This window comes from Loxodonta africana, chromosome 4 (assembly GCF_030014295.1).
Source record: "Loxodonta africana isolate mLoxAfr1 chromosome 4, mLoxAfr1.hap2, whole genome shotgun sequence".
Taxonomy (NCBI): domain Eukaryota; kingdom Metazoa; phylum Chordata; class Mammalia; order Proboscidea; family Elephantidae; genus Loxodonta; species Loxodonta africana.
In genome coordinates this window covers 23,513,781-23,533,035 of record NC_087345.1, presented here as the reverse complement: position 1 = coordinate 23,533,035, position 19,255 = coordinate 23,513,781, and the positions used below count along the sequence as shown (strand labels likewise).

At 38.5% G+C, this 19,255-nt stretch overlaps 1 protein-coding gene across 1 annotated transcript in view; it reads left to right on the top strand.

Moving 5' to 3' along the window:
* The first annotated feature begins 1,144 nt into the window (after positions 1-1,144).
* Positions 1,145-19,255, top strand: part of RFX4 (regulatory factor X4) — a 165,712-nt gene continuing 147,601 nt past the window's right edge. The window contains exon 1 of the mRNA XM_064283660.1: positions 1,145-1,227. The gene's annotated coding sequence lies outside the window, so the exon portion shown is untranslated. The remainder of the gene's footprint in view (positions 1,228-19,255) is intronic.

Here is a 19,255-nt window from a genome sequence, read left to right as displayed (position 1 = left end):
GCTTAGGGGCACATCTCTCAACAACGTTGTCAGGGATACATTAAAATAGGTAGGAACCAAATAAAAACGGCAGGAATTTTCCACACGTTAAATGGTTAAGAAATACATGAATACAATCAACATGGCACTTTACCTTGGAAAAGACCCAAAGTTTGCTTGTGGAAGTGGGTGTCAGATGGGCTGCAGCTTGTGAGTGATTGTGAAGTGGTGGAAGGAGCGTTGGCTGGGTGGTGAGCTGAGGTAGCTGGTAGATGTTTGAGGAATAAGTTTTGCATATTCCTACACGGTTCAGTTCAGCTGGGTGCAGGGAAGAAATGGAGCATAAGCAAACACAAAATTTGTGCTATGCTCAAGTTGTTCCCTGATAAGTCACTTGCATTGGAACAGATTTTTGTTTTCAAAACAAATGTTACAGTAGAATTCTTGTACTTAGCTCATGTTGAATGAATGAATGAATGAGTGGATAAATGCATGGTCTGGAAGATGGAATAAGCTTTATGCTACTTTGTGAAAGGAAGCCCTTTAAGTTGGATAAAAAACCATAGTCTTTTGGATTTTGAAAGTACTACATGCTTACTAGAGTGCTTTTGATTTCTCCTCCTTCAGTGGCTTTTGGTCTCTGCTTCAAAGAGCCCCCTCAGGGGTCACGCCGGATGGGGAGGTGAGCTGCAAGGCTCCCTGCCCTGTCTCCACTTCAGCTAGAGCTCCCATGGTTTTATCGGCTTTTCTTTTTGTTTTGATTTTAAGAAAGTGTTCAGCTTCTAATTTACCAGTTTGAAAACCACCGCCATGATTCAGTCGATCAAATTTTGTTTTACCAACTACTTCTCATGAATATGTCTTCTTCGCAAAGAAAGAGAACCCTCGGTCGGTAGTAGTTCACTATGAATGCTCCAGAATAGTAGAATTTGGATAAGAAATACTCGTGCGGGGCTCCCAATGACCATTTCGCTTCCAAACTACTCAGCAAAGTCTCATCAGCCGCGGTGTGAGTGGAGCTTTTGTGTACAATCCGATTCCGGTCTGGGCGGACCTCAGATGACAGCTGACGAGCGTTTAAATCTGATGCATTGACGATGTTGCCCGTCTTTGTAAACACTAACAGTGAGTCTGTGATTTTTTTTTTTTTTTTTTTTTTAGAGAGCTGGATTGAAAGATGTCTCAGCGAAAGTGAAAACAAACGTTATTCCAGCCACACATCTCTGGGGAATGTTTCTAATGACGAAAGTAAGTGCTTGAAACTCACTCTTCCACAACACCCTACACAGCCAGGGTTCTGATGGGTGGACAGCGTTTCTGACAACGCTTCTAGGCTGGGACCAGGCACGTGGAGTGAGAGACTCTCCAGCCACTTATGAAATCCTCCAGAGACCTCCCTGTCGTATTCCACCACAGAGAGCGGAATCCAGGCAGGTGGACCTGGAAGCCAAGGCCGCCACAGAAGCTTGCAGTGAACAGACTCACCTTCTGCAGTGGACTTTCTAGCCTGAGTCTACACAGGCCCTACCATAGCAAGGCTCCACTTGAGTGCATATAGGTCTTGAACAGGGAAGGCCACCCCAGTGTCACTGTAGATGTGGGTTTAAAGTAGTTGTGTCGTGGGCTTGTTATTTTAGAGCCATGAATGGCCTTACTGTTGAAAAGTAAATATTTCTTCCAGATCTCAGATCGGAGAACTGGTGTTAACTGAAAAAATACAAACTACTATGTTTACACCTTTCCTGTTTTATGTCAGACTGGGGTGTCTATGTGCCTTGTTTGAAGAGCAGAATACTTGGGGCTTGTATTTACCCCTTAAAAAAAAAAGACAAACCGGTTGCCATTGACCCAATTCTGACTCAGGGTGACCCCGTGTGCATCAGAGTAGAACTGAGCACTGTAGTATTTTCAGTGGCTGATTTTTCTTTTGAGGTACCTGTCAGTGAACTCAAACCCTGAACCGTTCGGTTAGCAGCTGAGCATGTTAACTGTTTGCACCACCCAGGGATTCCATCTGCCCCTTAAGCCCTATAAAAGGAGGCCAGCTTTTTATAAATGTCATTTCTAAGCAGGGCCAAGCCCCAGAAGTGTCCTCTCTTGATCTGTAAAGTTTTTCTCCTTAGTTCAGCTTTCTCAAAGCATGGACCAGAGACCACCTGCTCCATAATCCTCTATAGTATTTGTTAAGTGTGCTGAACAGCTTCCTTCCAGACACCCTTCCAGCACTGTCATTCTATCATTGTTTTGTTTCATTTTATAAAACTGGGGTAAAATCAATGTAAAGCACACAAATCTTAAGTGAATAGTTTGATGCATTTTATTTTTAACATATTATATCCACTTGTGTAACTACCAGCCAGGTGAAGATATAGAATATTCCTAGCACCCCCAGGGGGCTCTCTCATGTCCTCTTTCCAGTCCATAACACTGTCTTGGCTTTTATCACTATAAATTGGTTTTGCCTGTTTTCGAGAGTTCATATAAATGAAATCATAGAGTGTGTATTCGACTGTGTCTGGCTTGTTTTCATTCAACATAGTATCTGTGGGATTCATCCATGTTATTGGGTGTAGTAGTAGTAGTAGTTCTTTTTCATTGCTGTATAATATTTCACTGTATAAATAGGCCTCAATTTACTTGTCCATTCAAATGTTGACATGCATTTATGGCGTTTCAAGTTTTTGGCTATTAAGAATAAAGCATCTCTGTCCATGTCTCTTGGTGGACGTGAGCACTCATTTCTGTTGGCTGTATTCCCAGGAGTGGAATTGCTAGATCATGGGGTATATGCATATTTAGCTTCAGTAGATATTGCCAAACTCTTTTCCAAAGTGTTTGCACCAATTTATATTCCCAACCAGCAGCTTATGAAAGTTCCGCTTGTTTCACATCTTTGCCACATTTTGTATAGTCAGTCCTTTTCATTTTAGTCTTTCTCATGGTGTGTGGTATATATCATTATGGTTTTAATTTGCATTTCTCTAATGACTAGTGATATATAGCATCTTCTAATATGCAAATTGGGCATTTGGATATCCTCCTTCGTGAACTATCTGTTCAAGTCTTTTGCCTGTGTATGTATGTTTTAATTGTGTTGTTTGTCTTTTCTTTAATGATTTGTAAGAGTTGTTTATGTATTCTGGATAGTATTGCAAATATCTTCTCTCAGTCTGTGGCTTGCCTTTTCATTCTCTTAATGATATCTTTTGATGATCAGAAGTTCTTAATTTTAATTAAGTCCAATTTATCAACCTTTTTGTTTTGTAGTTAGTGCTTTTTGTGTGTGTGTGCCCCTTTAAGAAAACTTTACCTACCTCAAGATCATGAAGATATTCTCTTATGTTATCTTCTACAAGTTTTATTATTTTACCTTTCACTCTTACATCAGTAGTCCCTCTGGAATTTTTGTATATGGTGTGAGGGAGGTTCTTTTGTTCTTGTCAATTTTCAACTGATAGAGTACCGCTTGTTGAAAAGATCATCCTTTCTCCACTATATTCCAGAAGCTCCTTTGTCATAAATTAGAAGACCGGAGTCATGTGGACCTGTATCTAGGAACTTTATTCTGGTCATTGGTCTGTTTGTCTATCACTGGGCCAATATTACAGTCTTAATTACTGCACCTTTACAATTTTTTTTTTTTTTTTACAATAAGTTGTGATACATGGTGGTAGAAGTCCTCTTTTTCTTAAAGATTATTTTATTTAATCTGAATTCTTAACATTTCCGTATAGATTTTAGAATCAGCTTGTCAATTTTCATATGCACATGTGCGTGTGTGCACGCACACACACACACACACACACACACACAACCTGCTAGGGTTTTGATTCGGGTTGCATTGAATCTATAATCAATTTGGGAAGAATTGAGATTGTAACAATATCAAATTTCCGATCTATGTTCATGTCATTAGGCCTCCATTATTTAGATCATCTTTAATTTTTCTCAGCAGTGTTTTATAGCTTTCAGAAGTTTTGCACATCTTTCATTAGATTCGTTACCAAGAAATTGGTGGGTTTTGGTGCTACTGTAAGTAGTATTATTTAAAATTTCCCTGACTCGATGGCACTGAGTTAGTGTATGAAAATGCAATTGATGTTTTATATAATGACTTCGTATTCAGCCATTTTGCTAAATTTGCTTGTTAATTATGAGTTTGTATTTTTTGGGGGGGGATTTTCTAGAAACGTAATTGTGTCTCCTGAGAATGATAGCTTTACATTGTATATTTTATTTCTTGTCTGTGCCTCAGTGCACTGGCTGGACCCCTCCCCCCCCAGTGCAGTGTTAAGTTGAAGTGGGGATATTTGTCTTATTTCCAACCTAAAGCGGAAAAGCATTTAACGTTTCAACATTAAGTATGATATTTGTTGTGGATTTTTTATAGATGCTGTTTATTTAGGACTTCCCTTTTATCTCAGGTTTACTGAGAGATTTTTCTTGAATGGGTGTTGAATTTTATATGCTTTTTCTGCATCTATTGAGATGATCATATGTTTTTCTCCTTTTTTTTCTGTTAATGTATGAATTATATTAATTGGGTTTTCGTTGTTAAACCAGTCTTGCATTCCTGGAATGAATAGCGCTTGGTCAGAAGTATTATACTTAAAACATATGTATATGTGTATCTGCATTAGACTGACTGCTATTTGTTAAGGACTTTGGCATCTATGTTCATGAGATTTATTGGCCTATAATTATCCTTTCTTGTAATGTCATTGTCAAGTTTTGGAGTCATGATTATCTAGACCTCATAAAAAGGGATGGGAATTTCCCTCTTTTTCAGTTCTTTTGAAAAGCTTGTAAAAGATTGGTATTATTTCGTCCTTAAATATTTGCAGAAATTCAACAGTGTGGTCACCTGGGTTTGGAGATTTCCTTTGAGGGAAAGTTTTTAATGATGGTTTGAACTTTTCAAATAGCTATAGTGTTATTATATAGTATTATATAATAGTTATAGAGTTATTAAAGACGACATTCTTCAGTATGGATTACACGTCAATGTAAAGAAAACAAAAATCCTCACAACTGGACCAATAAGCAACATCATAATAAACGGAAAAAAGATCAAAGTTGTCAAGGATTTCATTTTACTTGGATCCACAATCAACATCCATGGAAGCAGCAGTCAAGAAATCAAATGACGTACTACATTGGGCAAATCTGCTGTAAAAGACCTCTTTAAAGTATTAAAAAGCAAAGATGTCACTTCAAGTACTAAGGTGCTCCTGACCCGAGCCATGATATTTTCATATGCATGTGAAAACTGGACAATGAATAAGAAAGACTGAAGAAGAATTGATGCCTTTGAATCATGGTGTTTGTGAAGAATATTGAATATACCACAGACTCCGAGAAGAACAAACAAATCTGTCTTGGAAGAAGTACAGCCACAATGCTCCTTGGAAGTTAAATGGTGAGACTTCATCTCACCATTGGACAAGTTAGCAGGAGGGACCGGTCCCTGGAGAAGGACATCATTGTTGATAAGGTAGAGGGTCAGCAAAAAATAGGAAGACCCTGGACAAGATGGACTGATACAGTGGTTGCAACAATGGGCTCAGTCATAGCAATGATTGTGAGGATGGTACAGGACTGGGCCGTGTTTTATTCAGTTGTACATAGGGTCACTATGTGCTGGAACCAACCTGACTGCACCTACTACAATAGAGTTATTTATATTTTTCTATTTTTTGGTAACTTTTAGTTAGTTGTTATTTTCAAGGAATCCGTTTCATCTAAATTTTCAAATTTATTTGCATGAAGTTCAAAATTTCTTTTTATTATTTTTATGCCATTTTTAGTGTCTATAGTGATGTCTCACTTTCACTCCTGATATTGTTTATGTCTTTCTCGGTTTTCTTGATCAGTTTTGCCAGGGTTTATCAACTTTATCAGTCTTTCAAAGATACAGCTTGTGAGTTGGTTGGTTTTCTCAACTTACACCTTTTTTCTATTTCATTTTTTTCTGCTCTTATCTTTATTATATTCTGCCTTCCTCTTTCTTTGAGTTTAATTTGCTATCTTTTTTCTGGCTTTTTGAGATATATGCTTAGAAATTATGTAGTTGGAAGAGCCTGTTAGGCAGATGTACATGTATATATTGGCCAGAAATTGAGCTAAGTTTTCACAATGTGCTATCACAGAACCATCAATGCCAAAAAGTCTATCAACCTCAACTTGACCTATTTAGAGATGGCATAGCCTAGTTTCATCCACAACTGAGACCACACTCTTTGGCATTTTCCAGTGACTTTGAGATTTTTAATTACCCACCAGAGAACAAGTCACATGGAATTAAAGAATACAGGGCACCAGTTTCCATCAAGTGCCTTGAAGCGACAGCAGTGAGGGATTTAAATAAACAGAAGTTGGATCAGCACAGGGAAATATCTCTGCTGCCAAAGGAGTCTAGAGCATGAAAGCACAGGGTGAGATTTTTTCCTTAGAATTTCATGAAAGTGATATAGACAGTATCCACCAGTTTTTGTCCTAGAGATGCTTCTGGTGTTGTGACCCTGTGGTGGGATAATCCTGGAATCTTTTCTAACTATAAGCATATTTTCTACTTAGAGAACCCAAGAAGCTGAAGTTCTGGCACACAGGCCACCAAAGAGCCCATACAACAGGCCAGTGGCATCACTAGGGGGGTACGGGGGTGCAAAACACGCTGTGTGACAGTATCAGAGGAGGTGATGCCAAAACGACTGTCTATAAAATTTTTGTGCAGTGTTTCAGCAGAAATTTATTAATTTTTTAATAAAAATATCCCTGTAGTTATAACAACAAAAACCTTTTTCGTAACCCAGTTACAAGGATGCTTCAAATCACGTGGTTTCACCTGCATGTGCTACAAGCATGCTCTGTTGTTTTCATTGCTGCCGGAGTTTTTATAGATGATTTTGTCAAATTTTCTGGTGTTTTAGGTACAATATTGTGGTAATTAGCATGGGGGGAGGGATGACACCATGAGTTACCACAGTGGGTGACACCAACCCTAGTGATACCACTGCAACAGGCCCTTATATTATCTAATGTTGAATCTTGGAATGGTCATTGCCATTGTTTCCTATTTGAACGGTGGTCACATTTCCTGTTTCAAAACTGATGTCCAAAAGTTAAGATAAATGACTTTCCGTACGTAGAGCTTGGGAATACATTTTCAGTTTTTAGGTGGAATGTAGTCCCCAGACACATGAGACAAACAATAAAATATGTGGATATTGTACTCCGGAAGAAACTATAACTTTTTCAGGAAAGGAAAGAAAGAAGACTTACATGCTTATAAACACCCCTCGGATGACAGTGAAGAGTACGGACTGGGGATCAGAAAAGGAGGGGTGTTCTCCTAAGAGATAGAAAATAGATATAGGGAGCAATTGGAATTACACAATCTATCCATCATGCCAGTGCAGGAGAGAAATTCTTGCCTTACAGACAGCCGCCAGCAGTGGATACTAAAAAGAAAAATAAATTGTTGCCTGGCTTAGTTCCTTTCTGACCCACATACTCCTGAAATTTTGAAAACGTTTTACTCGTTTTTTATTTTTGTGTTTCAGTTTGGATAATATCTTCGGCCTATCTTCAAGTTCACTTTCAGGTCAAAGTTTGCTAAATGTTGGCAGTTTCATATGATTCAACCTAATGGTTAACTAAATGGGCAAAAATTAAATTTTCTCGTATACTGCTAAATAATGTTCCAATAAAAAGGCTTTACCAACTTATTTCTATTGACAGTACACGATATTATCAATAATTTTTACTTTTCCCAATCTGGTGAATGAAAGAGACATTTAACTATTTTGATTTACATCTCCCTATTACTGATTGGAAACCCTGGTGGCACAGTGGTTAAGTGCTACTGCTGCTAACCAAAGGGTCGGCAGCTTGAATCCGCCAGGCGCTCCATGGAAACTCTATGGGGCAGTTCTACTCTGTCCTATAGGGTCACCATGAGTTGGAATTGACTCGGCGGCATTGGGTTTTGGTTTTTGGTATTACTGATTAGGAAACCCTGGTGGCATAGTGGTTAAGAGCTACACTTGCTAACCAGAAGGTCAGCAATTTGAATCCACCAGGCACTCCTTGGAAACCAAATGCGGCAGTTCTACTCTGTCCTATAGGGTCGCTATGAGTCGGAATCAACTCAGTGGCAACGGTTTTATTACTGATTAATCTGAGTTTCTTTTCCCCATTTATCCTGTTTATATTTCTTTATAAAACTTACTAAAAATACAAAAATAAAACCAATTGCCATTGTGTCAATTCTGACTCATGATGATCCCATATGTGCCAGAGTAGAACTCTACTCCATAGGGTTTTTTTTTTTTAACTAAAATTTTATTGAGCTTTTGGTGAAAGTTTACACAGCAAATTAGGTTCCAGTTCTAGTTATCTAGTGCTGCTGTAACAGAAATTCCACAAGTGGGTGGCTTTAACCAAGAGAAGTTTACTTCCTCACAGTAAAGTAGGCTAGAAGTTCAAATTCAGGCATCCACTCCAGGGAAAGGCTTTCTTCTTCTGTCAGCCTTCTCATCAATGTTCTCCTAGACTAGGAGCTTCTCTGCACAGGGACCCTAGGTCCAAAGGATGTGCTCTGCTCCTGGCACTGCTTTCTTGGTGGTATGAGGTCCCCCTTCTCGGCTCACTTCCTTTTCCTTTTTATCCCTTGAGAGATAAAAGGTGGTGCAGGCCACACTCCAGGGAAACTCCCTTTACATTGGCTCAGGAATGTGACCTGGGTAAGGGTCTTACAATCCCACCCTAATTCTCTTTAATATAAAATTACAATCACAAAATGGAGGACAATCACACAATACTGGGAATCATGGCCTAACCAAGTTGACACATATTTTTTAGGGACGCAATTCAATCCATGACAGTTCTCATTTTACAATTTCTTCACAAATTGTTCAGTGACATTAGTTACATTTATCACAATGTGTCAACATTCTTTTTGTGTTCTGTTTGTTCAGTTTCCTTTCCCTGCCCCCTTATCTTCTCATCTTTGCTTTTGAGCCATTGTTTGACCTTTTGGTCTCATTCAGATGGTTTTTAAGTAGGGCACCAATCTTACAGATAATATCCTTTATTTAGTGTGCTACTCTGCTGTTTCCATAAAAGGTAATCTCAGGGGATAGGCTTGGTTCTAGATTTAGAGAGCCTTAGGGCAATAGTCTCAGGGAGTCCTCTGTTATTTACTGTTCCAGTTTGTTTCGTTTTGTTTAATAAGTATTTGAGTCCTGCTCCACATTTTTCTCCCATCCTGTCCAGGACCATCTATCATGACCCCTGTCAGAATAGTCAGTGGTGGTAGCCAAGCACCATCTAGTTCTTTTGATCTCAGGGTAGATGAGGTCGTGGCTTGTGCAGACTTGTTTCTTCTCTGAGCTTTTGGTTGCCTTCTTACTCTTTTGCTCCTGGTGAGTAAAGACCAGTTTTGTGTCTTAGATGGCTGCTCACAAGCTTTTAAGACCTCAGATGCTGCTCACTTCACTAGGATGCATGATCATGATTTCTGTGAACTATGTTATGCCAATTGACTGAGTAGTCCCATGAGACTATGGTGCCACGCCTTCAAACCCAGAAAACCAATCGTGGAAGGTGTTTGGTTATGTCTGTGGAGCATCCATATTTGTGTCTTCAATGAATATATGGGCCTGCACTCACATATTTGTATTTACACAGACTTTTTTTTTATAGATACTCCTATCTGTTCTCACCTATGTATACGCATGTACCTGCCTGTACACCAGTGTGCCTGTACTCATCCATATGTGCTTGAACACTTGTTTTTACTTTGGTTGTGCTGTGCTCACAACATCCACATTTGGTGCCACTTTTCCCATCACCAAAAAAATAAAAACAACAAGTCTCTACAATCTGAAGTGTACTTTCCCCTCCCCCCTTCTCTCCCTCGTAGCCACCAATGAACATTGGTCTCTCTATATTTATCTATTCTTGTCTTCTTATGAAAGAGAGACAATATTTGCCCTTATATACTTGGCTTATTTTACTTAGTATTATGCCCTCCAGGTCCATCCATGTTATAATATGTTTCGAGGATTCATTATTGTTCTTTATAGTTGCATAGTATTCCATTGTATGTATGTGCCACAATTTGCTTATTCATTCATCCATTGATGGGCGCTGGCACTTTGGTTGTTTCCATCTATTTGCTATTGTGAATAAAGCAGCAATGAACATAGGTGTGCATATGTCTGTTTGTGTCATTATCTTTAGGTGTCTAGGGTTTTTTGTTTTGTTTTGTTTAGGGTAGGAGAGCAGCCCTGATGGCACAGTGGTTGAAGCACTTGGCTACTAAGCAAAAGTAGTTCTGCTTCTGTAAAGATTTATAGCCTTGGAAACCCTATGGGGACAGTTCTAGTCTGCCTTATAGGGTCACTATGGGTTGGAATTGCCTGGAAGACAATGGGTTTGAATTTTTTTTTTTTAGGGTACATACCTAGGGGTAGGATTGCTGGATCATGGAGTAGTTCTATTTTGTAGTTTTTTGAGATACCTCCATACCATTTTCCACAGTGGTTGTACCATTTTACGGTCCACCCCACCAGCAATGGATAAAGGTTCTAGTCTTCCCACATCCATACCAACATTTGTTGTTACCTTTTTTTTTTTTTTTTAAATCAGTGCCATTTTAGCCGGGGTAAGGTGGTATTTCATTGTAGTTTTGATTTGCATCTCTCTAATGATTGGTGGCATAGTGGTTAAGTACTATAGCTGCTAAACAAAAGGTCAACAGTTTGAATCCACCAGGCGCTCCTTGGAAACTCTATGGGGGCAGTTCTATAATCTACTGTGAGTCAGCAACCACTGGACAGCAATGGGTTTGGGTTTTTTTGGAACGGCAAATGATTGTGAACATCTTTTCATATGTTTGTTAGTTGTTTGGGTGTTCTCTTTGGTGAAGATTCTGTTCGTGTCCTTTACCCATTTTGTGGCTGGGTTGTCTTTTTGTTGTTGTGTTGTTGTAGTTTTCTATGGATTTTAAAGATTAGACCCTTATCAGATAAGTCATTTCTGAAGATTTTTTCCAGTCTGTAGATTGTCTATTTATTCTTTTAATAGATCTTTGATTTTTAACCTTTCTTCTTCTCTAAAATAGTTGTTTAGAGTTATAAATTTTTCTGTAAGCACTGCTTAACTGTGTCGCATAATTTTTCTGTTGTCTTATTTTCATTATCATTTAGTTAAACATATTTTCTAATTTTTATTGTGATTTCTTTTTTGACCAAGAGTTTATTCAGCAATGTGTTGCTTAATTTTCAAATATTTGGGAATTTCCTAGTTGCCCTTCTATTATTGATTTATATTTTAATTCTTCTATAGTCAGAGAATATATTCTGTATGATTTCAATACTTGAAATTTGTTGAGACTTTTTTTTGTCCAAACATATGACCTGTTTTGGCAAATGCACCGGTACACTTGAAAAGAATGTGTATTCTACAGTTACTGGATGGAGTGTTCTGTAGGTCAAGTTGTTTGATCATGTTATCCAAATGTTCCATATTCTTATTGATTTTGTTGTTGTTGCTTATTCTCTCAGTTACTAATAGAAGGTATTAGAATCTCCAGCTTTGATTGTGGTTATATATATTTATTCTTTCAGTTTCTTTAATTTTGCTTTATGTATTTTGGAGTATTGGTTTCTTAGAAATTTAGGATTGCTATATTCTCTTGTTGAAATGACCCATTTTAAATCGTTATTATCTCTAGTAATACTTTTATCTTAAAGGCTATTTTGTTTTATATTAGTATAACCACAGAGCTTTCTTTTTATTTTAATTGTCATGGTATATCTTTTTTCATCTTTTTATTTTCAACTTTTCTATATTCTTATATTTAAAGTGAGTTTAATGTAAATAACATATAAGATTTTTTTTTTTACTCCAATCTGATAATCTTTCTTTTTTAATTGGACTATTTAGGCCATTTAAACTTTATGTAGTTACTGATATTGTTGAGTTTAAGTCAACAAACTTTTTTGGAAGAGTTAATCGAGTTTTAAAACTATTTAAATTGTACATTCTTTATAAGTGGTTATATTAGGGATTACAATATGTATCCTCCCCTTATTTTGTCTACCTCACATTTCCTGAATAGTTTAAGAACACTACCACAGTTTAATCTCATTTGCCTCTTTCCCACCTTTTGTGGTATTGTTTTAATGTATTTTATTTCCATGTGGCTTGTGAGGCCATATGCTATAAGCCTCAAAAGACATTATTATTGTTGTTGTTTTTAAGTAGTCATTTATTTGTATTTATTCATATATTTGCCCTTTCTAGAACTCTTCATTCCTATTGGCAATTTCATGCATCCATCTGGGATCATTTTTACTTCAACCCAAAGAAACTCCTTGAGCATGTCTTGTAGTGCAGGTCTGTTGAATATGAAAAACATCTTTATATCATCTATTTTGAAAGCTTTTTTTTTTTTTTTTGATGGATGTATAATTCTAGGTTGGTGAGGGTGTTTTTGTTTGTTTTATTTTCCTTTCAATGCTTTAAAGTTGTCATCCTGCTATCTCTAGCTTCCAAAATTTCTGTTGAAAAGTTAGCCATCAGATTTATTCTTACTCCTTTGAATATAATGCGTCATTTTGTCTCTGGCTGCTTTTAATATTTTTGTGTATATGTGTGCATGTTTGGTTTTCTGCAATTTGACTATGATGTACATCAATATGTTTTTCATATATTTGTCCTTCTTGGGGGCTCACTGAGCTTCTTGAATCTGTGGGTTGATGCCTTTTATCAAACTTGTAAAATTCTTGGCCATTGTCTCTTCAAATATTTATTCTGCTCAATTGTCTATCTTATCTCCTTTTGGTACTCCAGTTACGTGAATATTAGCCCTTTTGACTATACCTCATACGTTCCTTAGGCTCTTTAGCAATTTGTCAATTTTTCTCTCTTTGTACCTCAGCTTGGTATTCTCTATTGACCTTCCTTCTAGTTCTCTGTTCTCATCCTTTGTCATGTCTAGCATGCTATTAAGCCCATCCAGGTGAACTTAATTTCAGATACTGTATTCTTCTATTGTAGATGGTCCTTTGATTATTTTTTAAAGTTTCCAAATCTTGGTTGATAGTCTCCATTTTTTCATTTATTTCATCCATCTTTCCCTGAACATTTTAGTTATAGTTACTTTAAAATCCCAGTCTGATAACTCCAATATCTGAATCACATTTAGATCTATTTCTTTTATCTGTTTTTTTCTCTTGGATTTCAGCTTTTTGATCCTGTTTTTTGGTATGCCATATAATTTTTTATTCATTATGGATGCAAAATATACAGGCTTTGGGTGGATGATGTTAACTTCCCCACAGGATTTTTTAAGTTTTGTTCTCATAGGCAGATAGAGTACCAGCAGATCACCTTGATCCTGTGAAGCCTTGGTTAAGTCTGGTCTATTTCAGTTTTATTCATACTCCTAGGATGTGGTGTTTACTCCTATGGCATGGCCTTTCTGGGTCCTCGACTGGAAGCTCTAGGTATTTACCTCCACCTTGACCCAGCTTAGGAGCCCTGGCGAAACAGTGGTTAAGTGCTTAGATGCTAACTGAAAGATCAGCGGTTCGAACCTACCAGCAGCTCCATGAAATAAAGATGTGGCAGTCTGCCTTTGTAAAGATTTACAGCCTTGGAAACCCCATAGGGCAGTTCTTCCCTGTCCTATATGAGTTGGAATTGACTCCACGGTAGTGGTTCTGTTTTGGTTTGGCTGACCCAGCTTGAACTCCAGCCTCTGACTTCCCAGCTGATCAATGATCATCTCTTTAGACTCTCAGCTGCTGTTTTCTTCTCAATTTCTTGCTGTGTGTATATACAGACAAAGAGTGGGTTAAGGACTTGAGGGGAATTTGAATGCAGTTATGTTTGGATCCTTCTCCACGATTCTCCTCTCTCAGAAATTTTGCTCCTTAGAACTCAGATACATCCTTGAACTCTGACCCCAGTTTCCTCAGCCTAATAGACAACATCATTTTCTTGGGTTCTGTTTTCCAGTGCAGCAATTAGGAAATGTCCACAGGGAAAAGCCAGGGTGAAGGTGAAGGTCAGTTCCTGTGCTTCCTTTCTCCCAAGCCTTATAGCTCCTTAAGTCCTGCCTGCATTGTGTACTCCAATGCCTTCAAATAGCTGTTCATATATTTTATCTGGCTTTTACAATCGTTTTTGGTGGATAAGTTAATCCAGTGCAAACTCTTTCATCACAGAGAGAACTTGGAGTCTGATTATCCTCAATTTTTAGACGAGGAAATTTAGACCTAAAAAGGTGAAGTGACTTTCTAAGATTACACACTAAGTCAATGCCAGCACTAAATCTAGAATGTGGGTCACTTACTCTTGTCTGTATAAAAAAAACAAGGAAGTTTCAGTTCATAGGTTATGTATTTTTAAATAAATATACATATTTGTTTTAAATATATTATTATATGTTATTTACATATAAATATGTATATATATTAATATATATGAATAAATATATATATTCATCCCCTGATTATAAGAGTTATAAGTATATACATTAGGGAACTATAGAAAAAAGATAAGGAGAAAAATAATTGCCTATAATCCCACTATTCAGAGTTAACTGCTACTGATGTATTTGTGTTTTCTCCAAGTCTATTTCTAAGTATATATTTTAAAACAAAATTTTGTATATGTATATGTATATATTTATAGTTAATAAGCATAGTTAATAGTATATAACTTAATATACTATCATTTATTAAGCCTAGAAAGAAGCACTTTGTCTTCATTATCTCATTCTATTCTCACAATAGTCCTAGGAGGCAGCTTATTATTACAGGCTTCATTTTACACATGTGGAAACTGAGACTGAAAGAAGGGATGTGATTTGCCCAAGAAAACATTCCTAGTAAGTGGCAGAATCAGGACTGTTACCCAGGTGTTCTGGTTTTTGTGTCGTGCTCTTCCTGTTATGTTGCTTTTAGCAGCCCAGAAAAGATTAATTGATTAACTAGAGTTTCACTGGGCATGAAGAAATGGGACTGATACATTTTAGTAGAGTGTAGTTGGGAAGAAAACCCCAGAAAAGAGGGATCAAGCCCTAAATGCATGATAGTTGAAGAGCCTGAACAGGAGTGGATGAGTTACTAATCATAATTCGGGTCTCATAAATTCTCATTTCCAACCTGAATAAATTGCAGTTTCTCTCTGGTAGTTGTCAGTAGTAGATTTCTGTGTTTCTTGTGGCATATTCACCAACAAATAGGAAGAGTAGGACTGCAAAAACACTAGAAGGCCCATGACCTATTGGAACATAATACTTGGAGAGGAGATCTCGGCAGTGTGGATTGTACAGAATTGTATAGCTAGAATAGAGGTTCCTGCAGAGGTTGGGCCTGGAAGATTTCCTGAGCACTTCTTTGATGTGAGACTCTGTGGAAAGCCCAAAGTTATACAAGGAAGGAAAGAGCTCAAAGCGAAAATTAAAATACACTTACCATTAGGCAGTATGGTAGGTACAATCAAAGCCACTATTTCCTTTAATCCTCCAGTAGGGAGGCATTTTTATCTCCATTTTATAGATGAGGAAACTGATATTCAGAGGTCATGTGACTTATGCAATGTCACAGCAGGTAAGTTGTAGAGTTAAGACTTGAACTTACAGCTGTTTGATTTTAAAGCTGGTCTCTTTCCATCAAGGAGCTCTGGTTAAGAGCTATGGCTGCTAACCAAAAGGTCAGCAGTTCGAATCCACCAGCTGCTTCTTGTAAACTGTATGGGGCAGTTCTACTCTGTCCTATAGGGTCGCTGTGAGCCAGAATCAACGTGACGGCAATGGATTTGGCTTTTGGGTTGGTGACACAATGACTAAGTCCTCAGCTGCTAATCAAAACATCAATGGTTCATATCTACCATTGGAGGAAAGGCCTGGTGATTTGCTCCCGTAAAGAGTATAGCTTTGGAAACACTATGGGGCAGTTCTATTCCATACTATAGGGTTGCTATGGATCAGCATCAACTTGACAGCACACAACAACATCTCTTCCTGCTACATAAACTGTCTCTTCTGTGGGTCCCTGCTCTTAAGGAACTTTTCAGTCTAGAAGGGAAGTTAGCTATACACGTGAATATTCATATCACAAGGCCATATTGATAAATTTCATTTGAATGACACAAGCTACTCTTTGTTACACAAAGTGTGATCCTGGACACCAGCATAGATGTCACCTGAAGCTTGTGAGAATGAAGAATCTCGGGCCCACCCCAGACCCATTGAAATGTGCTCTGCATTTCTTAAAACTCTCAGGTGACTGCACATTGAGGTTTGAGAGACCTTGTTCCAAGACAGCAGAGATGGGAGAGGTCATGAGAATGGAAAGTGACTGGGGAGGCACCTTAGAGCCAAGAGCTGAGCCGTTGCCATTGTGCACCTTAGAGGGTGACATTTGCATTGGGCTTTAAAGGATCCATGTGGTTTCTCTGGTGATGGTAAAGGGCTGAGAGGCAGGAAGCCATAGACAAGTTTTGAGAGTGGAAAGCTTTCCAGACTGGCTTGGATAGGCTTGAGCAGGGAGGTTGAACAATCATGGCAAACAGAGCTGGAAAAGTAAGTTTGGTTCATATTGTTGAGGGACTTGAATTCCAACAAGGCATTTGGAATTTGATAGCTAAGGTGCTACTGTAGGAGCTGGGTGGAGAAGTTATAAAATCAAAGTGTTTTCCAGAAGGTTAATGTGGAGATTTTGTGCAAATAGGTTAGAGCCAGGAGAAATTTAGTAAGCTTCACCCTAGACCAGGTGTGGGGTGATGAGGCTGTAGTCCAGGGTGGTGTTAGGTGGATGGAAAGAAATGGAGAGACTGGGGTGATAGGATGGGTCCAAAAAGTAGGAACCCAACTAGCTCCTAGAGAAACATTACATGTTAAATGTAACCCAGATATGCTCAAGTCCTCTAACCAGGGGTCACCTTTTTCTTACTATCAAAATTAAATGACTCCAGCCTCTATCCTGTATCCTAGACAGGAGTCCAAAGCCTTCCCTTTATCTCCAAGAGTTTTCAGAAAGTGTGTGTACGTATGTGTATGTGTGTGGTGTGGATGCGTGAGATGGGGGTTCTGTTTCTCCTAAGACGGCCCATACTGTGTCCTGTTCCCTCCCCTATGTCACAGTTCCTGACCTTACCATTTTGCCTTTCTCTGAATGTACCTTCTTCCTTTACCCTCCCCAACTCTTTACAAATTCATGGATGTTACTGTCTGGTGGTGACAGAGGAAACTGATAGCATTGCTGTTGTTGTTGATAGTTGCCATTAAGTCGATTTTAAAGCACTGCAACCCCATGTGTTTAGAGTAGAACTGCTCCATAGGGTTTCCTAGGCTGTGACCTCTCAGATGCAGATCTCCAGGCCTTTCTCACAAGGTACAGGTGCTTGTCAGTGGGTACAAACTGCCAACCTATCGGCTAGTAGCCAAGCGCTTAACCATTTGTACCACTCAGGAATTCCATTAATAGCATCTTCTTGTTATTGTTAGGTGTTGTCGAGTCGATTGTGACTCATAGCAACCCTATGTACAACAGATTGAAACACTGCCTGGTCCTGTGCCATCCTCAAAATCATTGCTGTGTTTGAGCCCATTGTTGCAGCTGCTGTGTCAATCTGTCTCGTCCAGGGTCTTCCTCTTTTTCAATGACCTTCTACCTTACCAAGCATGATGTCCTTCTCCAGGGATTGGTCCCTCCTGATAACATGTCCAAAGTATGTGAGATGCAGTGTCACCATCCTCGCTTCCAAGGAGCATTCTGGCTGTACTTCTTCCAAGACATATTTGTCCATTCTTCTGGCAGTCCATGGTATCTTCACCAACACCATAATTCAAAAGCATCAATTCTTCCTCAGTCTTCCTTATTCGCTGTCCAGCTTTTGCATGCATATGAGGTGACTGAAAATACTACAGCTTGGGTCAGGCGCACCTTAGCCCTCAAAGTGACATCTTTGCTTTTGAACATTGTAAAGAGGTCTTTTGCAGCAGATTTGCCGAACGCAATGCGTCATTTGATTTCTTGACTGTTGAGTCCACGGATGTTAATTATGGATCCAACTAAAATGAAATCCGTGACAACTTCAATGTTCTCCCTGTTTATCATGGTGCTGTTTTTTAGTCCACTTGTGAGGATTTTTTTTTTTCATGTTGAGGTGTAATTCATACTGAAGGCTGTTGTCTTTGATCTCCATCAGTAAGTGCTTCAAGTTCTCTTTGTTTTCAGCAAGCAAAGTTGTGTCATCTACATATCACAGGTGATGAGCCTTCCACCAATCCTGATGCCACGTTCTTCATATAGTCCAGTTTCTCCAATTATTTGCTCAGCACAGATTGAATAAGTGTGGTGAAAGGATATAAACCTAATGCACAACTTCTTTGATTGTAAACCACGCAGTATCCCCTTGTTCTGTTCAAACTGCCTCTTGGTCTGTGCACATGTTCCTCATGGGCACAATTACGTGTTCTGGAATTCCCATTCTTTGCAACGTTATCCATAATTTGTTATGATCCACACAGTCGAATGCCTTTGCATATTCAATAAAACATAGGTAAATATCTTTTTGATATTCTCTGCTTTGAGCCAAGATCCATCTGACATCAGCAGTAATATCCCTTATTGCACGTACTTTTCTAAATCTGGCTTGAATTTCTGGCAGTTTCCTGTCAATATACTGCTGCAACTGCTTTTGAATGATCTTCAGCAAAATTTTACTTATGTGTGACATTAATGACATTGTTTAATAATTTCTGCACTCTGTTGGATCACCTTCTTTGGAATGGGCATGTATATGGACCTCTTCTAGTCGCTTAGCCAGGTAGCTGTCTTCCACATTTCTTGGCATAGACAAGTGAGCACCTCCAGCGCTGAATCTGTTGGTCAAAACTTCTCAGTTGGTATTCTGTCAATTCCTGGGGCCTAGTTTTTTGCCAATGCCTTCAGTGCAGCTTGGACTTCTTCCTTCAATACCATAAGTTCTTCATCATATGCTGCCTCCCAAAATGATTGAACATTGACCAATTATTTTTGGTACAGTGACTCTGTGTATTCCTTCCATCTCCTTTTGATGCTTCCTGCGTCATTCAATATTTTCCCCACAGAAGCCTTCAAAATTGCAACTCCAGACTTGAATTTTCTCTTTAGTCCCTTTAGCTTGAGAAATGCCAAGTGTGTTCTTCCCTTTTGGTTTTCTAAGTCCAGGTCTTTGCACGTTTCATTATAATACTTTCCTTCGTATTCTC